General features: G+C 31.4%; 1 long non-coding RNA gene across 1 annotated transcript; it reads right to left on the reverse strand.

Moving 5' to 3' along the window:
• Positions 1–465: 465 nt before the first annotated feature.
• Positions 466–14,469, reverse strand: LOC127720665 (uncharacterized). The gene is made up of 2 exons (XR_007990918.1): positions 14,323–14,469; positions 466–968 (listed from the first exon to the last, which is right to left on the reverse strand). It is a non-coding gene; the product is annotated as an uncharacterized LOC127720665 (long non-coding RNA).
• Positions 14,470–20,296: the final 5,827 nt, after the last annotated feature.

Consider the following 20,296-nt stretch of genomic DNA (forward strand, 5'->3'; position numbering starts at 1 on the left):
TAACATGTAGTTGTTAAATTCTGTGTCATTTAGTCTCTGGTGAAGGTTTGTCTCATTTGCAATGATACCACACCTTCTTATTTTTATATTGAGTAATTTTACTACTTTTGCAATTTTCGGGACACATACATGCCTCATCATTTGATTCTTTGATACATTCAATAATTTAAAAGATATTCACAACTGACGCAAACAAACCTCATTAAAAGACATTCAAAAAGTATATCGTTATGAGTTATTCTCACTTAATATAAATACATATTTGAAAATGCATTTTAAGCACCCCAATGGCTGTTTCTTCTCTATAAGCGTTCAGCGTTGTGTATTAAATATGTTAAATTGTCTGTGGAAATATTCACCAAATTAGTATTAGCAATTTTATTTTAAAATTTTAAGCACCCCAATTGCTGTTTCTTCTTTATATGCGTTCAGCGTTGTGTATTAAACATGATAAATTGTCTGTGGAAATTTTCATCAATTAGTATGAGCAATTTAATTTCGAAATTTTTACATATAAAATAAAAGTAAAACTGAAATACATGTCAAAACATAGAATTATTGCTTTCATTAGTTTATCTGAAGAATGGTGAATCCTGAATCGTACGTATTGTAAACATTCATCCCATTATTGTTAGCTTTCACTGATAGAATATCTCCTTTATCAAGTTGAGTTATTGTCATCGCGGCATGCGATTCATAATCATCATCACCACTTTTCATAGCTCTTGCGATCGTATAAGAAATATTATACAAAGTTCTAGTCTTATACAAACTTGCTGCTGCTCTTGGTGAATTGGACGTCACAAAAAAAGACACGAAGTAGTATCCCGTTTTCTCGCAAGTAAATATTCCTCTGCTTGTCATTGATGAAACGCTACTTATACCATGCTTGTCAATTATAGTCGTGAATGGTATGATCTCATTGGGTGACATCGTTTTTGAATGAGGAACCCATGCTGACAGAAAAGCTGAAATGTGATCAAATATTATAAAATAATCACTTTTTAATGTGCAACTTACAAATATTAAGATAAAGACAAACATTCTTTATGTACATTAACTAAAAGTTGCAACCGACCTTCGATATCTAGTTTCAAATTCATAAAGATCAGCCAATTTATTTTCCTTATAGAATTGCTTTGTATTTCAATATTTATTGTTGTAAAGTATTTTTAAGTTAGGTGGAGGATTGAACGTTAACAAACATGTTTAACAACGCCCCATTCTTTATGTGCCTGTCCTAATCAGTGGTTTTCGTTGGTTTATGTCTGTCATCTTTTTTTTTTTGAAAATTGTCTTGTATAGATAAGACCGTTATCCAGCAGGTATTCAGCGTTAAAAATATGTTGATATTTGGTTGTAGTGTTGATCAACGTAAATACAATGTCATTTAAATGGTTTAACATTGTTCATGTCGTGGCCATTTATAACTAACTTTACTGTATGATGGTTTCATTGTTGAAGGCCGTACGGTGACCTATAATTGATTTTATTTTCAACATTTCAACTCTTTTGAATAGTTGGCTCATTTGAAGTAAAATCACATCTCCTCATTCTTATAGTGGAAAGACGTAGAATTTTAGTCTTGTAAAATCTTGTAATGATTTTCTTAGCTATTGTGTTGTTCGGTTACTAACTCGTCAACTTATACCCAACACAATTATTTAATCAATTAAATCATACCCAACTAAGACAAAACGTGACGCCGATGACGTAGCAATCCGCAATCTTTCATTAATTTGTCGGGGGAGAGGGCTTCTTGAAATTCTCAAATGTTGCTCATTTCCAGCACAGTTCAACATTGATTACCCTTCATACATATGTCAACTTTGCAGATCATAATGATATTTTTTTCGATGATCACTTAAAATGTAGAAGATATACGAGATAAATGCATCAATTTTTTCAGCATGCCGAATATTACTGAGTTTGACTTTGCAATTTATAATTTCTATAAGACTCAATATAAACCCAAATGTTAAAAATCGTGTGTCTTTGTACTACTACTTTTGTTCTGCTGTTAATCTTTTAAAATTGCACTTAAATACTTTTTTATTGTTCAGTTCAGTTACTGACTGAATGATGACATTTAGGAAATTATCAAAGTAGGAAGGTGTCATATCACATAGAAAAAGACAGATTCAACGGTTGTTAACGTGAAGGTGAATTTATTCATAAAATTGAAATTGGAAACGGGATATGAGTCAAACTTTACACATATACTGGTCTATTGAATTTATCAGAAAAGCAATATTAAAGTTTTTTAGTGAAAAAAATGACACTAGAAAATTTGTTTTCAAATGAAAAAAGGAATTGAAGGAAAAGGAAACTAATATTTGTATGTGTTACGATCGTTTTATCTTAAGGATGTTCGCTTAATTTTTTTGTGTTTTTTTTAACCTTTTGTCAAATATTCGGAATCCTCTGGTTTTATCCATGTAGTGACATTGAAAAATTTTGTTCAATTACTTCTCAATGTCATATTAGAAATTTATAAAATTCAAAAGGGAGCTTACATCAATAGCTATAAACAATTCACCAAAGTTTCATGAGAATTGCTGAAAGCATTTTTGAGTTATTGTCCGCAAACTGAAAAATCCACCTTTTTTATGAATAAAACCCCGTACATGTAACTCGAAAACGTATAATCTAAAATTTATAAAAATCAAAAGGGAGCTCATGTCAATAGATATAAACAATTCACCAAAATTTCTTGCAAGTTGGTGAAAGCATTCTTGAGTTATTGTTCGAAAACTGGAAAATCCCCCCTTTTTTAATGAATAAAACCCCATAACTCGGAAATATAAAATCTAAAATTTATAAAATTCTAAAGGGAGCTTACATCGAAAGATATAAACCATCACCAAAGTTTGTTGCAAATTGATTAAAGCGTTTTTGAGTTAATGTCAGTATACCATAATACGTCCAGTAAACGGGCGTATAAAAATTATAATATTTGTGCAGGTGTTGTGTCCACTCCATGTAAATGATCTTTTGATAAACGGAACAGGAGGCTCTAAGTAAGACGATTTCAAGAATTCTGGAAAAATATTAATTATTTCGTTTTCAAGTTGATTTCGTAAAGATTTATTAATGTTACATGTTACGAAAAAGTGGGTTTCATCTTTAAACTCACTAATATTACAATGTTTACATATTCTATTTTCTCTTTGAATTCTTTTATATCTACCCCTCTCTATTTCAAAGAAAAGGTCACTTACTCGCATTTTACATAATAATTTTCGATTTTCATCAGAACGCAGACGAATCAAGATTAAGAATAGTTAAACTCTCTGATGTATTCTTCCTAGCTATTTTATATTTGCTAGATATAATGAATTGTAAAAGCATGAGATTGGGTTCTTGGACAGGAAATTAGAAAATACATCAGACAATGTTGACTTAAAATCCATCTTGAATGCAAAAATAAAAAGTTCAGTCACGGTACGTTTCTTAGTTTTATCAAAGAATTAAAATCATTTAATAACTTTGTTATGATCTGGTGGTTTCTTTATTGGCCCTGCTATATATTCTCGATCAGCTATATTGGCCCTCGACTCTTCGACTCTCGGTTCCAATACAGCTAACCTTGAATCTTTAACAGTGCCAATACAGAAACTGCTAGTTAATAACACTATTATATATATAATAGTACAATTACAGGGGAGGTAATGACTTTGTTAACGTTAAATTAAACTGGTCCGCCATTCCATCTAAATCTCCGCACCGAAGGAACGGGTTGGAGCCATTGTCACATTGGCATTAATTGAACGAGTCTTACAAATTCAACGATTCGATCGCTACGAAATTATATTGACAGAAACTTGACCTCAAATGTTAATACTGCGATGCCGCAAAATAAATAAGTATATGTTAGTTAACCCCATGGTGACAGCGTGTTATCATATTCTTGACAAACTGAGCCGGTATCTTTTCATTTCCTTAAGAACTCAGTAGGGATATACATGTGCTAATTTCTCTTCTGATTTCCTATCAATATAATACATAATAAACACATCACATGATGCACTAGTCTCGTCTAAATGATTAAATCATGTAGACAGAAAGCTGACTGCGGGATTTAGGCCGTACCTGTTGTTAGTGTAGCGATAAGTGAACACAACAGGGGTCCAGTTTAACGTTAAATGTCATTTTCGCGACGTCAAACTGTGACATAATGGGAAAAGATGCATGTTTCGACTGATTTTTATCATTCAGACTGATTTAACTTGAAACTTTAACTAGTTCATGGACCCCTCATTTTACAAAATGACATTGGGTTTGATTACATATGAATATTTTTTTGTACCAATTTTTATGAAAAAGTCACAGTAATTTTTTTTTAAATATGATATTTATAAATTACAGCAAAAAATGCCGTTTTTTTTCTCATATCATGAATCTCTGATAAAAATTTATTATTCCCAAAGAAGGTTATACAAGTTTTGAACATTCGTATGTCAAGGAGATTTTCCAAATACTTTTACAAAAATCCGCTTTTGTTTATCTTTTGAAATTTTGAGTAAATGTCTAAAATTTCGACCACATTTATTTCTTAAAGTAGCACATGAATGTATATTTTTTGTGACATATTTGAATAGACTGGGTGAAAATAGCTTGTATGAAAATTTTTGTAAAAAAATCACCGCAGGATCAAAACTGTATCGTATGCCTTTAAGGAAGTAATGACGTCGCTAACGTAAAATGTTTTTTTTTATTTGCGACTTACGTCAAACTGTGACATATTGATAATAGATGCCTTTTTTGACTGATTTTTATCATCAGACTGAATTAACTTGAAAACTAGTTCATGGACCCCTTTTTTTAAAATGACATTAAGTTTTATTTTGTAAGAAGATTATTTGTGCAAACCAACAATGTAAAGTTTTTAAACAAGATCAATGTACAACCAAAAAATCCGTTTTTTGACTAAAATCATAAAAATATGATGAAAAATGAATTATTCCAAAGAATTGTTACACAAATTCATAACACAGTTAGATAGCAAAGATATTCCAGATATTTTTACAAAACTCTGCATGCGCTTATCTTTTGAAACAAAAAACTCCATGGAATAGAAATGTCCAAGAAACTGACAGGTGAATGGCTAAAACATCGACCCCATTTATCTCTAAAGTAGGACATGAAGGTATATTTTTTATTACATATTTGAATTGACTCGGTGAAAAATAGCTTGCAAGCAAACTTTCGTTAGAAATTCTCCGTGGGATCAAAACTGTATCGTATGCCCTTAAAGCTACGTTAAAGCATAGAAACTTTACGTTCCGTAATATAGCGTTACTAATGTAAATAAGGTGTCCGCAGCTGCGACTTCATCTTAATGAGGCAAAGCAATTTAATGTATAAAATAAATCATATTTATAAAGATAATTGCTCCAATATTGTCTTGAACGATGTCTTCATTACAAAATGATATATACATTGTAGAATTGCATATTTTGAATTTTGAATATAGAATGCCAGCTTTTGTTTTGTTCTTCTGTTTTTTGTGGGAGTGGGGGAAATTCGACGATCGAAAGAACCACCTTTTAGTTTAAAATAATGAGGGTAACGCATGATCATGTCTTTAATCAATTGCTTACAAATTTCATTAAGTAGTCCAAATATCTTGAGTCTGTGATAGCTGGTAAGGACTATATTTTCCCAACTTAGTATTCGACTTTGCCTAACTGACGGTTGGCATTATATTGTATATTTATTGACCGAGTAATAACATGTTTGATCATCGAGGAACAGTCGAGTGCATACAATTTTCTGACGTCGAGTAAACAATACATTTATTGTTTTCCGAATACCGAATCATTAGGTATCGTATTATACTGCATTCTATTAGAATACCTTAAGGGACGATAATTTTATTTTCGCGGGAGGGGGTGGATGATTTTAAAATGAATATACTGGCCTCGTAAGATTTGAAAACTAGATGATTTTGCCCAAGACAAAAGGAAAATGAATAATCTGCAACACTAAATACAGGAATTAATTGTGTACTAACGTGCAAATAAGTTTTCGCGCGGTATTGACGGAAAAAAAGCATAAGTAGCAAGAGATGAAAATGAATAGTAAATCCGCAAAAACAGTCCTTATGAATTAAGGTCTGAATGGGGTTTACAGGAAGAGAATAAATGGGCGGGCAAAAAATAATAAAGATTAGAGTAAAACGGGCAAAAAGATAAAGAACAAAGAAAAATGATATAAAGAATAAAGAATTAAGAAAAGAGAAATAATGGAACCCCCTGATTAATAGTTTTATTTCTCCGATCAAATTGACAGCAACTAACCGATTTAATTTAGATTAAGTTATAGCAGTGATTTAACCAGCTTCCAGCATGAATACTCCGTATAAGAACTGAAGCTTTAAAATAATTACTTATAAAGGCAACAGTAGTATGCTGCTGTTCAAAATTCATAAATAGATTGAGAGAACACAATCCGGGTAACAAACTAAAACCGAGGGAACACATCAACTATAAGAGGAAAACAAAGGAACAACAGGAACATTTAAAGTGCAACAAAACCAAATACATAGAAACGAACTATTTGATAACAACTACTTATTCCTGACTTGGTACAGGACATTTTAAGAAAACGCAGTTGGTTGAACCTGATTTTATGGCTAACTAAACCTCCGACTATGTTAGAAAATATCACTACAATGACAACACTCTGTGACAGAAATACAACACAAACACACGCAAGAACACTCATCACAGAAAAACGCACAAACAAATAACATAATAGTCGACACAACATGCAAACCGCTGAACAACAACGAACATCTTCCACCAACGACAGACAGCACAAACAGTGACTAACTTATATAACGAATATGTAATCTTGAACTATATACAATTATTTTCACAATTCCAGTCCAAACAATTATCATGACAATGTTGGTATTAAAACGCTATTTGTAAATTATTTGGTCTACAAACGTTAAGACGTAACACAATATACTTTCATGACATTATTATGGTTTAAACAGCTAGTTAAGGATTTAAAAAAAACACCTAGCAATATTTATAGGAATTTCAAGGATTTTTTTTTTCAACTATTTCAAGGATTTTACAAAAACACTAAAACTGATAGTGACTTTACAGAATTTCTAAATATTTTCGGGATTTACAAACTCTTTAATTTTACAAATTCAATGTAACATAATTATGTTCATGTATGCTCGACATAGGATTAAAATAACTTTGATGAGAAGTCAAGATGTTGCAATTAAAATAGTGTTTCCTAGCATTAGATCGAGAAATGGTCAGAATGTTGGATTCTAGCTCAATTAATGCAGAGCTTCTAGGGGCATTGGGCGACCACTTTATCACATGATATAAAATTGGTTAAATGTAGAATCTTTTTTTATTAAAGGTTGCTGATTAGTTATACCTAGAAACTTGTCAAGGATGAAGACTGTATGTTTTCCTTAAGTAGTCTTTTTCAAATTATATATTGTGGTTAGCTTGCTGCCTCATTGGAGTACACCCATGTATCCTTGTATTTATATGTTAGATGTGTTAGATGAGTGTGTTACATTGCTTATGGCAGAGATAGTATCAATTATCAAATCATTTTCATATTTGTAGAACATACCAGATGGTCTGGATGCGGGTCCTTCATTTCTGTATTCTTTAATTTTTGAGGTCATTTTTCTCTATTGTTTATATTTTCTGCCAATAATTCTCTATTCTTTATGTTTTAAGACCTTGATGAGGCACTTTTTGCCTATTATATTACCTATTCTGTAAACCCAATTTAGACCCCCTTAACACTCAGATATGTTGGTAACAAGTATTCGTCCGTTTTGCTAAAATGTGGTGGAAATAGGCAATGTACAAAAACATCCAATGAAGGGTCATGGAAACCACAAGAAGTCGTCATAATAAGATGTAATTCAGCGAACATAACCTAAACAGTTTACAATGATTCAACAATTATTGATCTGATGTTTAGTATAGGTAGTTCCCCCTTTTTAATTGTAGTGTTGCTAAAATATCGAGAGTAGAAAAATGGCCTACAAAATAAAAGATATCAGAAAGTAACAGCCCCCTCCTTTCCGAAGACCCTCATCTATAAAAGATATGCACGAAAAATCCTTCTGTTACTACTACTAGGGTAGTGTGGATCTCGCTCGAGGGCAGGAGATTCGATCTCTGGCCGTGTCAAACAAATAAACTTGAAAATGTGGACTATTACATAGTGAACTAGCATGTAAGAAAATCTTAAAGAGTTTGCAGTCAAACTTTTAATTTCTCATTTGATAAAGGTGAGTTACAAATTCACAAAAAAATAGGAGTTATTTCCCTTATACATAAAAAAATGATCCTCTCTGTTTAGACAATTATACACCAATAACATTATTGAAGGTTGACACAAATTTAGTTGCTTATTCACTTGCTCAAAGAATTATCAAAATATTACCCCAAATTATTCATGGAGATCAAAATGGGTATGTTAAAACAGATATATAGGATACAACATTAGACAAATCCAAGATGTCATAGATTATGCAGACAAATTTAATATAGAGTGTGCTTTATTATTCTTAGATTTTTCAAAAGCATTCGATTCAATAGAGTGTGATTTTATGTTCTTTGCTTTACAAAAATTTGGATTTAAAAATTCTATTATGAGATGGATAAAACTTTTATATACTGACATAAAAAGTTCAGTTTTAAACAATGGGTGGATTTCAAAACCCATGAGTATATATCGTGGAATACGTCAAGGCTGTCCATGAAGTGCGATAATTTTTGTTATTGCTGAGGAGATTATTGCTTGTAAAATTAGGCAAGACCATAACCTTAAAGGATTTGAAATCAAGATAGATGGAAAAACCCATACTTCAAAGATAAGTCAGCTAGCAGATAACACTACTCTTTTTCTCAAATCAAAACAAGATATTTCCAAAGTTCTTAACATGATTGAAAGATTTGATTAACTGTCAGGATTAAAACTTAATAGATCTAAAACAGAGAATATTTGGCTAGGAAAACAAAAACACTGTAAAGAAAAATATGAAAATATTAACTTTACAGAAAAACCAGTTAAAAGTCTGGGAATATATTTTGGGCATAATAAAGAAGAGTGTCAAAAACTAAATTTTGAAAAACAGATAGAAAAGTCTGTAAAAATTATATCTAACTGAAAAAAAAGAAACTTAACCATGATAGGAAGAACAACAGTTATTAAATCTTTAGTCATTCCTATAATTACTTATCTGGCTACAGTCTCAACCTTGGGCAAAGAGTATTTAGACAAATTTTAAAAAAATTATATAGCATCCCCTCGGTTCATAAATAGCACGTTTTTAAATGTAAAAAAAACTTAGCTCGAAAAGAAGGTCAAGTCTTCATACGTACTACACAACTGTTATATGTGGTGTGACGTCGCTAAGGAAAAAATCTATGGAACGCAGTTTGGGCCATATCTTATGAACTTTTAAATTTAATTCAATTCAATTATCGGAAAAGTAATGCCCTTAAATATTGTTACTGTGACAGTAAAATATTATTAACAGCTGTGATAACATCTTATAACATATAAGAATTGGTTCAATAATTTAAAACCATCTAAAATATATTAAAGATTAATATTCAATGCATATTTTTGTCCTTGAGTGATAATTCCTAGGATATCTGTTAAAAATGCCTAAATTGGCCGATAACGATAACATTCATAAAATTATTTGTTTCTAGAGAGGGGTAGGAGGGGTACTGATCCCGAAATCCCGGGCTTAAAAACATGGAATCCCGAGGTCCCGAATCTAAAAAAATTTAAATCCCGACATCCCGAAATTCGAAAAAAAAATATTCCCGGATCCCGAAAGGATCAATCCCGAAATCCGATCCAGGAGTCCCGATAAAGGTCCTCCCCCCGCTCACTATCGAGAACCGATAACACTAGGATACTGTCATTTTAGATTATACGAAGAAATACATATACATACCTTCCATGGCTAATACATTTATATTTGGCAAACACGTGGTGAAAGTAATTAATCCACACAAAAAAAACCCCTGAAAAACCGTTAAACCGGACGACAGAGAAATATATTAAATCACAAACCAAATCCCGAACATGCTACTATAACCCGTTATTTTGTTTTATTCTCAACATCTATCAGATAGTAACAATTGATGGTATATTAAGGAAAACTGTTGTTTTTTTTTTATATATAAAGTTCATTTTCAGAGTTATAATAGTAAAATAATATAGAAATAATGTATTTATGATAAATAATGTATTTATGATAAATAATGTATTAATGACATAATATATACTAACAAAATTATAAGAAAGTCTAAATTGAAAACAACGTTTAAACCTATGATTGCGTTGGACAAAAACCGCAATTTTTATACGTGTGCATGCAAAACAAATTTCTTGGTAGAGGGGTCTTAATACAGCACAAACAACATTTTCCAAAATACCAAAAGAGTGAAAAAGTATATTTTCACAAAACGCATTTGACTAGCAGGTCGAACAACTGATGTTCTTAAACCCTGCTGACTGCCATTGGCGATTGCCAAACAAACGGATAACAAGATGTAACAAAATGGATCTTATAATTAATTTATTACCAAACAGAAAACAATAAACTTGCGGAAAAGATGGTATACCACAAACATGAGGTGCAAAAATTTTGTACACCATATCCGGATTTCGACAATTAATCTCTTCAGTGATGTTAGGAATCGAAACGGTATTTGGAAGGCCATATAATTTACCTCAATTTAGGATAGACTCTTGAATTTTGAAAGAGTTCAAATAGGATGAACGGATCATATTACTAACAAAATTATAAATATAAACCTGAAGATACCCTGGTCTTAAGATATACTAATATACAGGGATCTCCACTGAAATACCTGTATCAGTGAAGAAATCTGTTAACAGCATGTGCAAAATTGTTGTTGAATAAAAAAAAAAGAAAAAAAAAGAAATTCAGTTCAGCATGACTGTCTTATACAAACTAGGGTTTTATATACTTGTCACATTAACATATAATTGTTTTAAATATGTATGAAAATGTTATGTTTGCAACTGGACGTTAAACAGTCATCCATCCAACATTTTAGTTCTTCAGAATATGTCTTCATCAACAAACTCAAAAATGGCCTTTCAGTTGCATTTTGTTATGGCTTTATTGAATATTGGTAATTGTTATAATCGGATGTAATTGTAAAACATTGTTTTAAAAAGTTACAATTTATTTTTCTGTCAAAAAGGAGGGAGTATAATAAGATCTTGAGCATTCTTTGTTGTCATGAAATTATAGAACTTGTTATATTTTCATTAAAATGTCTGTTTTTTACATGGTAGCTTTTTTCGACGAAATAGATATTGGCCAAAACCTTACCCAAATAGATAATATAAACATTAACAAATTTGTAAAATACATCTTGTATATAATTGGTAACGCATTGGCTCATATTTGTTTAATCAAATATCAATGACAAGTATCTTTTTAACCAATCACAACGGATTGGTGTATGCTTTTGAAAATATTACTAAGAATTCATTAATTCTGAAACGGCTAATTACAGGTTACCAAATGGCGAATTACATGTTACATAACGGCGATTTACAGGTTACCAAACGGCGATTTACAGGTTACCAAACGGCGATTTAAGTATCGACAGAATGTAGGACCATGAGTATAAATATCCGGATAATTGTTTTCATGAAATTGAACGATATCACCTTTTGAAATAGGAAACATTTACAAATAGATATAAGAAGATGTGGTATGAGTGCCAATAAAACAACTCTCCATCCAAGTCACAATTTGTAAAAGTAAATCATTATAGGTCAAAGTACGGCCTTCAACACGGAGCCTTGGTTTACACCGAACAACAAGCTATAAAGGGCCCCAAAAATGACTAGTGTAAAACCATTCAAACAGGAAAAAATACGGTCTAGTCTATATAAAAAACGAGAAACGAGAAACACTTATGAAGAACATCAACAAACGACAACCACTGAACATCTGGTTCCTGACTTAGGACAGGTGCAAACAAAAAGCTTATTTCACATGTTCCATTTGATAGACATCAAATGGTGACACTTTGAGAGATTTGAGGGAGATTCAAAAAGTTTGTAAAATACTCAAATGATCATGTTATCAATTGTTACTGTTACTGTTACAGATAATTTCCTCCTCTCTTAGATGCACCCCCGAAGCGATACATAATTTTTTAAATCTATTATCTAAAAGATATTTACAAAAGAGGGACGAAAGATATCAGAGGGACAGTCAAACTCACAAATCGAAAACAAACTGACAACGCCATGGCCAAAAATAAAAAGACAAACAGACAAATAATAGTACAAATGACACAACATAGAAAACTAAAGACATCAACAACTTACATCAACAAAACTTATTAAAAGCATTCAAAAATTATTATAGGATTGAACACATTTTTTCTAGAGGTTATTGATGTGTAAACCGGGGCGATTAACTCACAAACTGAATAAAAGTCAGAAGGACTTTTGTGTTAAGTTTGTGAGTAAGAGCCCCGTTTTACACATCAATAACCTCTAGAAAAAATGTGTTTAATCCTTATATTTCTTAAGAAAAATATTTGCGATTTTTAATTAACATTTTAGTAGCCATACTATAATTACCATCAAATGTACAATTGACAGATCGTAACTAAGGAATTGGCCGTCATATTGACTTTCTAAAATCCATAAATGTTCGATAAATGCAACAGAATCTAAAATGAAATAGCACCTACCTCAAAAATTGCATTTTAATGAGATATTATCCGAATTTGAAGCGTGCAATTAACGAAATTATCTTTCCCTTGAAAGTTTTCATTCGTATGACGTCGTATTTTGCCATGACGTAAATTCACTAAATTATTCATGAAATTTCGCGGAATTTAATTTTAAATTTTGGTTTTATACATTTTCGAAGCTTTAATGCATTATTTCTTTTTTGTTATATATGCATTAGAATAGAAATAACTGTTATGTATTTGTTTTTTTAATCTCAATTTGCTGAAAATCCCGGGATCCCTGCATGCAAGTGTATCGCGCAAGAATAGATTACAGTCAAGGTTACGAAAGTAGTTTCGGAAACATGGTTTATCGAAGTGTAAACTAAGAGAAAAATTCTAATTGACCAATCCAATTCAAGTATTTACATAAAAGCAATCATATAAGAATTATATCCCTATGAATTATCATCATTTAACGCAGATACACCAATTAAAAAAAATAGCAATTATATTTTGATTTTTTTACATAAATGAAAGTAAAAGAGGAATACATGTAAAAAAATAAAAGTATTGCTTCATCAGTATATCTGAAGAATGGTGAATCCTGAATCGAACCCGTTTGACACATTCATCTGATCAGTCTGAGCTCTCAAATGTAGAATGTCTCCTTCATCAAGTTGAGTTATTGTCATTGCAGCATGAGATTCTATGAGACCATCACCACTTTTTATAGCTCTTGCGATAAATTGACAATTCTTATACAAAATTGATGATGCTATTAATGATTTAGACGTCACATATAAAGACACGAAGTAGTACCCCTTTTTTTCGCAAGTAAATACTCCTCTGCTTGTCATTGACGAAACGCTACTTATACCATGCATGGCCGTTATAACCGTGAATGGTATGACCTCATGATATGACATTATTTTTTCATAAGGAACCAATGCTGACATAAAAGTTGAAATGTGAAAAAAAAATTTTATGTGCTACTATTTACACAAATTAAGGTTAAGACAAACATTATTAATACATTAACTTAATGTCGCCGCCGACCTTCGATATATAATTTCAAATTAAAGATCAATGACATATACCTGAACAACACATACAATGTTAAATAAACAGTTAGTACATAGAAAACAATGTTATTGTGAATAAATGAAACTTAAATGTTTCTTGCCCTCAACATTCTCAATGGGTGTGTTAAATCAATCCTTGCAAAACCCTGTCATCTTTTTCTTGTGTTATTTGTTGTTCGGTTACTATCTCATTGACTTCTACCCAACATAATTATTCAATTAATGAAACCATATCCAACTAAAGAAGACATCACGTGACTTCGATGACGTAGCAATCCAACATATTCAATTAACAGATCGGGGAAAGGGCTTCTTGCATGCTCAAATTCTGCCTATTTCCAGCACAAAAAATAACACTAATTTTTTTTTTTCAAAACGAAAAAAGCAATTGTAGTATACGAAAATTTTCAACTAATATGTGTATGCGTTATCATCGTCTTATCTTAAATGCATTAAATGTCTTACTTTAGGAGCAATACATGTCTTACCTCTTGTGTCAATCTTTGCTTTCAGTTCTTTGAATTCTGGAAACAGATCTAACACAGATTCTATCTCCAGACATCTAACAGCTGCAAGAAAAAATACTATTAAAATTGAACCTTCATTTTTCCTGTGCTATTTCAACAAATGTTCACCTTCAAGTGGCTTGTTATCAATTATCAGGTTTTATAAGGCTAACTTCGGCTATTTCCTGTGAATGTCCGTTACACAAATTATTAATATTTACTTATACTTAATAGTTAAAATTGAAAACAAGATAATATTTGATTGTTTTTAGGTAGCACATTTGTTATACGATAAATAATCATATTTTGTTGATTTTTTTACAGAAATTAAAAAATCCGTCTGCTGATAAATCAGGGCTAGGTTCATATACTTGTCACATTAACATATAATTGTTTTAAATATGTATGAAATGTTATGTTTGCAACTGCACGTTAAAAAGTCATCCATCCAACTTTTTAGTTCTTTAGAATATGTCTTCATCAACAAACTCAAAAATGGCCTTTCAGTTGCATTGTGTTATAGATTGATTGAATAGTGGTAATAATTATAATCAGATGCAATTGTAAAACATTGTTTAAAAAGCTACAATTTATTTTTCTGTCCAAAAGGAGGGGGTATAATAAGATCTTGAGCATTCTTTGATGTCATGAAATTATAGAGTTTGTTTTCTTTAAAATGACTGTTTCACATGGTAGCTTTTTTCGACGAAATAGATATGGACCAAAATTTTCCCCAAATAGATTGTATATACATTTACAACTTTGTAAAATTCATCTTGTAGCTAAATATCATTTTGGATAAAGCCTTGACTCATATTTGTTAAATCAAATATTAAGATCTGAATATCAAACTATCATTGCAGTGTTTTCAATTTTTGCAGTTTTACACTAAATGCAAGGAGTTTGGAGCTCAATTGCAATTTTTTAAGACAATATATATAAACTGATGCTTGACAACTGTATAATGATTTGGTAAAGGACCCCCTATCCAGACACTCATGCAATTTGGCCAATGTCGACTGAAGCAAAAACTAGAATTTAATCAAAATTTTTTTAAATTTCATCGTAATGGTGCAAACTTATGATGCCATGATGACATTATTACTTATGTAATGCCTATAAACTTGTTGATTTTCAATACTATCCTTCTGTCGCATCATTTTACTTGTTTCTGGGTCTTGTTCCTCGTTAGTGTCAGTTTTATACAAAAAATATTTTGAACAAAATCCGCCTGATATTATTTTTGACTTCATCTATGTTCCAACCACTTGACTCAAATAGCTTTCTTTTAGTCAGTTTTGATGTTATTTCTCTCATGTATTTCTTGGCATAAATGGGGCTCGTGACATAAATAATTTATCCATGAATAGCTGGAGTGTTAACAGTATCATTTTATGATTTATACGATTTTCATATCAGGTAGGGATGACCTCTGTCAACGTAGCTCTTGAAAGTCGGTGAATATATCCGCAAAGCATCATTACGATCCTTTCATGACAGTTGTATTTTAAAACACAAATGTATCTACTGTGGATTCATTATTATTCGTTGGATACCAATTTTCGTGGATTTCGTGGGAACAGGTGAAACACGAAATTAAATGATCAACGAATACCAAATTTTCTATAGGCTTGTATGCATACTTCGGCAAAACCACGGAATTAAATATCCACGAACATGTATGTTTTCCTTAATCCACGAAAATTGGTACCCACGAAAATAAATGAATCCACAGTACTTGTTTTTAAGTCTAACTCAATGACGAAAACTAAGCACCCTGCCCAAACAGGGGTCGGACACAACTTTCCAGAAATCATATTATTAAGTTATTGATTTGATAGTAGATAGTAGATACTTGAAAGTTAAAAAAAATCGTTAAAAAGAACATTATTCCAAAAAAACTTGTGTATTTTAAAAAAGAAATTGCAGTTTATCAATTTATAGTACTTGAGATACAATGAATACATTAGAGCTTTATTGTATGATGTTGGAAACACAAAATGTCAACGTTGACAGTACTTTGTACCTTCATATTTGTCATCAAAAGGCTTTCATGATATAGTAAAAATGTAACTTCCGAGAAGAATAGCAGAAAAGGCTACAAATTGAACTAAGAGTTCTGAATAAAATAATTTATTATGCAGGAATATTAATTTCAATACGTTCAAGGTCAACTAATTCATACAATTCAAATCAAATCAAAGAACCTGTATAATGTCAGTGTTCAGACAAAATTTATAAATCTCAATAAATATATGCTTCAATATCAATAGAACAATTCTAAATTTAGGCCAGGGTTGATCTAAAATTGTTTCACGGCAAAAACACCATCGTCAAGTAAAATGTGTAACGGAATTCACCGTCTGTTTACACTAATATTACTGGAAGATGTGTAAATAAATGCTAAAACAGCTTAACTTTATCTTCTTACTAAATTCTCAAAGCCAAACGTGAAATGAATAGGTCAGGAGAACGAAAAGCAGCCGTTCTCTGGGACAGTTGAATTTCAACTTCCCAAGTTGTTTACGTTGGACAGCAGAGAGTCATTCCCACGGGCCATTTCCCGTAATTACCTATATTTCGTGGATCTCGTATACACGTTCATTATACTGACAAATATGCATGATCATAAATTATATGCAATAACTAGTTTTATTCCATAATAACAATATTTCAATAAGCACACCAGGAATTAAATCCCGTAGAAATTACTACAGTACTTTGTTGTGATAAGAATGACAACTCTTGCACAAAACATGGAGCTACGGTTTGGCGGAAAATGTGTCAACACAGTTAATTCTACTGAAAACGTTGATTAATGAATGAAACGAGGCTAAATGTGATTTCTCAGGTCCGTTATACGATTATACAAATTTGGCACACTTAAATAATACGAAAGGAATGATATTTCATAAGAAATCATCATTATAGATCGAGAGAGATATGTCCAATATACCATATGGTATTCACAACAATGATGAGCTTTTTTTTATAAATGAATAAAGCATTGTGTGTGATGTTGGAGTACATTTAAAAAAAAAAGAAATATAATTGAGTGCAGCCTCTGAAAAACAAGTTAAACTTCATGCTACTCACGATCTGCATTTTTAGTCAAATTTGCTAGCTAAACGATAAAATGAAAAAAAAATGCACATTACATCTTTTTGACGACCAAACTTTAATTCGAGTAAAATAATTTTTCTAGGACTGTGCACATTTTTAGCGGTGTAAAATGAAGTGAAATTAAACTCTTTAAATAATCGAATTTTTCCTATTCCGTCATCGCACTAATATGAGAAAGACTAAGAAAAATAAAATAACTAGTGGGGCACCTTCATACATAAACTCACTGAAGAAAATATTGCCAAAAAAAAAAAATCACTAATCAAACAATTTACCATCCATAACTGTGTCCACACTTGTAGTAAATATAGATGTAAAAAATGATTGGTTAAATATGTTGCTCTTATCTATCTTGTCAAAAAATCTATGTGTAAAATGGTAATTTCTATGACACCACAGTGATATAACAATTGGCTGTTCTGCACTAAAGTGTCAAGATTATATGACCATACAATTGAGAATGGAAATGGGGAATATGTCAAAGAGACAACAACCCGAAAAAAGAGCAAATAATGTTCATTTATCAATATAAGTAACATTATTGTGAAGACTACTAGTAAGGAGCATGTGATATAGGAATTGTGATTTTGTACTGTATATCATATTTGTTTTTCATTCATTGTTGTATACATAAACCAGGCCGTTAGTTTTTAATCGTTTAAATTGTTTACATTTGTCATTGCGGGACCTTTTATAGCTGACTATTCGGAACGGGTGTTGCTCATTGTTGAAGGCCGAATAGTTGTTAACTTCTATGTCATTTGGTCTCTGGTGGAACGTTGTCTCATTGGCAATTATACCACATCTTCTTATTTTCATATTGAGTAATTTTACTACTAATGCAATTTCAGGTAGCACATAATGGCTTATTGCATGCCTCTTCATGTGATTCTTTGATAAATTCAATACTTTTCTAAACTATTGATGATTAAAAGCTTGACCCATTGCATCAATCTGAGTCTATTGTCGAAATTGAAGATAATAATATAATTTCCAATGAGACAACTATCCATCAAAGACCAAAGACTCATGTATGACAAAGTATAAAACAAGTGAAAAGAGAAAACAAATGCCCGTATCTTTTTCACATAAAAGATGAGAATATTGTTTAGTACCTTTACAACCAATCACAACGTTTTAGTGTACGCTTTTGAAAATATTATCCAGATACATCAGATTCTAAAACGTCGAATTACAGGCCACCAAAAGGCGATTTAAGTATCGACAGAATGTAAATATCCGGATAAGTGCCTTTAGAAAATAGGAGGATATTAAAATGAGAAACATTTACAAATCTTATTTCCCATGTTTTATTTGATGGACATGAATTGGTAAAACTTTGTAAGATTTGAGGTGTAGTTAATCTGGAGCAACACATGAGGAAATCTTAAGAGGTCCAGATTCAAAACGTTTGTAAAATCCTTAAATTATCATGTTATCAACCAAACTCATTAAAAAACATTCAAAAATTACATCGATATGAATTATTATCATTTTACATAGTTACACAATTACAAATGCATTTTGAACACCCAAATGGCTGTTTGTTCTCTATAAGCATTCATATTGTGTAAATGCTACGTTTAGCGTTGTGTAGTTAACTGTCTGTGGAAATGTTCACTAACTTATTATAAACAATTTTATTTCGAAATTTTTACATACATAAAAGTTAAAGTGGAATACATAAAATTATTGCTTCATCAGTATATCTGAAGAATGATGAATCCTGAATCGTACGTATTGTACACATTCATCCCATCAAAGCGAGCTTTCACTGATAGAATGTCTCCTTTATTGAGTTGAGTTATTGTCATTGCAGCATGCGTTTCGTAGTTATCATCACCACTTTTCGTAGCTCTTGCGAGCTTGTCATACACATTCTTATACAAAATTGCTTATGCTAGTGGTGATTTCGACGTCACAAAAAAAAAGACACGAAGTAGTATCCCGTTTGCTCGCAAGTAAATATTTCTCTGCTTTTCATGGTCGAAACGTTACGTACGCCATGCATGGCCTTTATCATCGGAATGGTATGACCCCAATTTTAGACATTGTTTTTGAATAAAGAACCCATGCTGACAGAAAAGCTGAAATGTGATAAAATATTATAAACTTACTTTTTAAAATGCAACTTACAAATATTAAGATAACGACACATTTTCTTTATATTGGACTGGCACTAAAGTACTTCCCCTCACATACTCAATTTTTCTGAACAAATTGAAAAGGACCCTTACTGTCTTTGGTATTAATAATGACCATTATTCTGGACATAGTTTCAGACGTGGAGGGGCCTCATTTGCGTTCGAGTGTGGTAGTTCATCTGAACTTATAAAATCACAAGGTGGTTGGAAAAGTTATGCCTATCAAATGTATATAGATCCCTTCCTTCAGTACAGGCACTTTGTTATGACTCGTTTTGCACAGGCCGTAAACAAGGCTCGATTCTTATGTTTATATTGATTAGTCTAGTTGCATCTAGGCTACATTTGTTCATCCATGTAGTATACTTCTGTGTATTTTTGCAATATCTTTAATTATATTTTATAATCTCATTTGATACATGTTGATATATTCTGATTATTTCAATTTTTTGTACACATGTACTATGATATTAATATGATTATCTAAGTTAAAACAATTTCTCCATACTTAATTTCCTACCACTGCTTCTCAGGTTTGGAAATTTTAATTTTTGGGGAACCACAGTTTGGCTTATCTTTTATTTAAATCTAAATCATCACTAGTTATGATTATTATTGCCTTGTATGCATTTGTATGACATATGGGAAAATTATTGTTTTTAATTATCTATCACTTGGCCAAAAAATAT

The sequence above is a fragment of the Mytilus californianus genome, unplaced genomic scaffold (genome assembly GCF_021869535.1).
Source record: "Mytilus californianus isolate M0D057914Y unplaced genomic scaffold, xbMytCali1.0.p SCAF_11, whole genome shotgun sequence".
In the NCBI taxonomy this organism is placed as follows: Eukaryota; Metazoa; Mollusca; class Bivalvia; order Mytilida; family Mytilidae; genus Mytilus; species Mytilus californianus.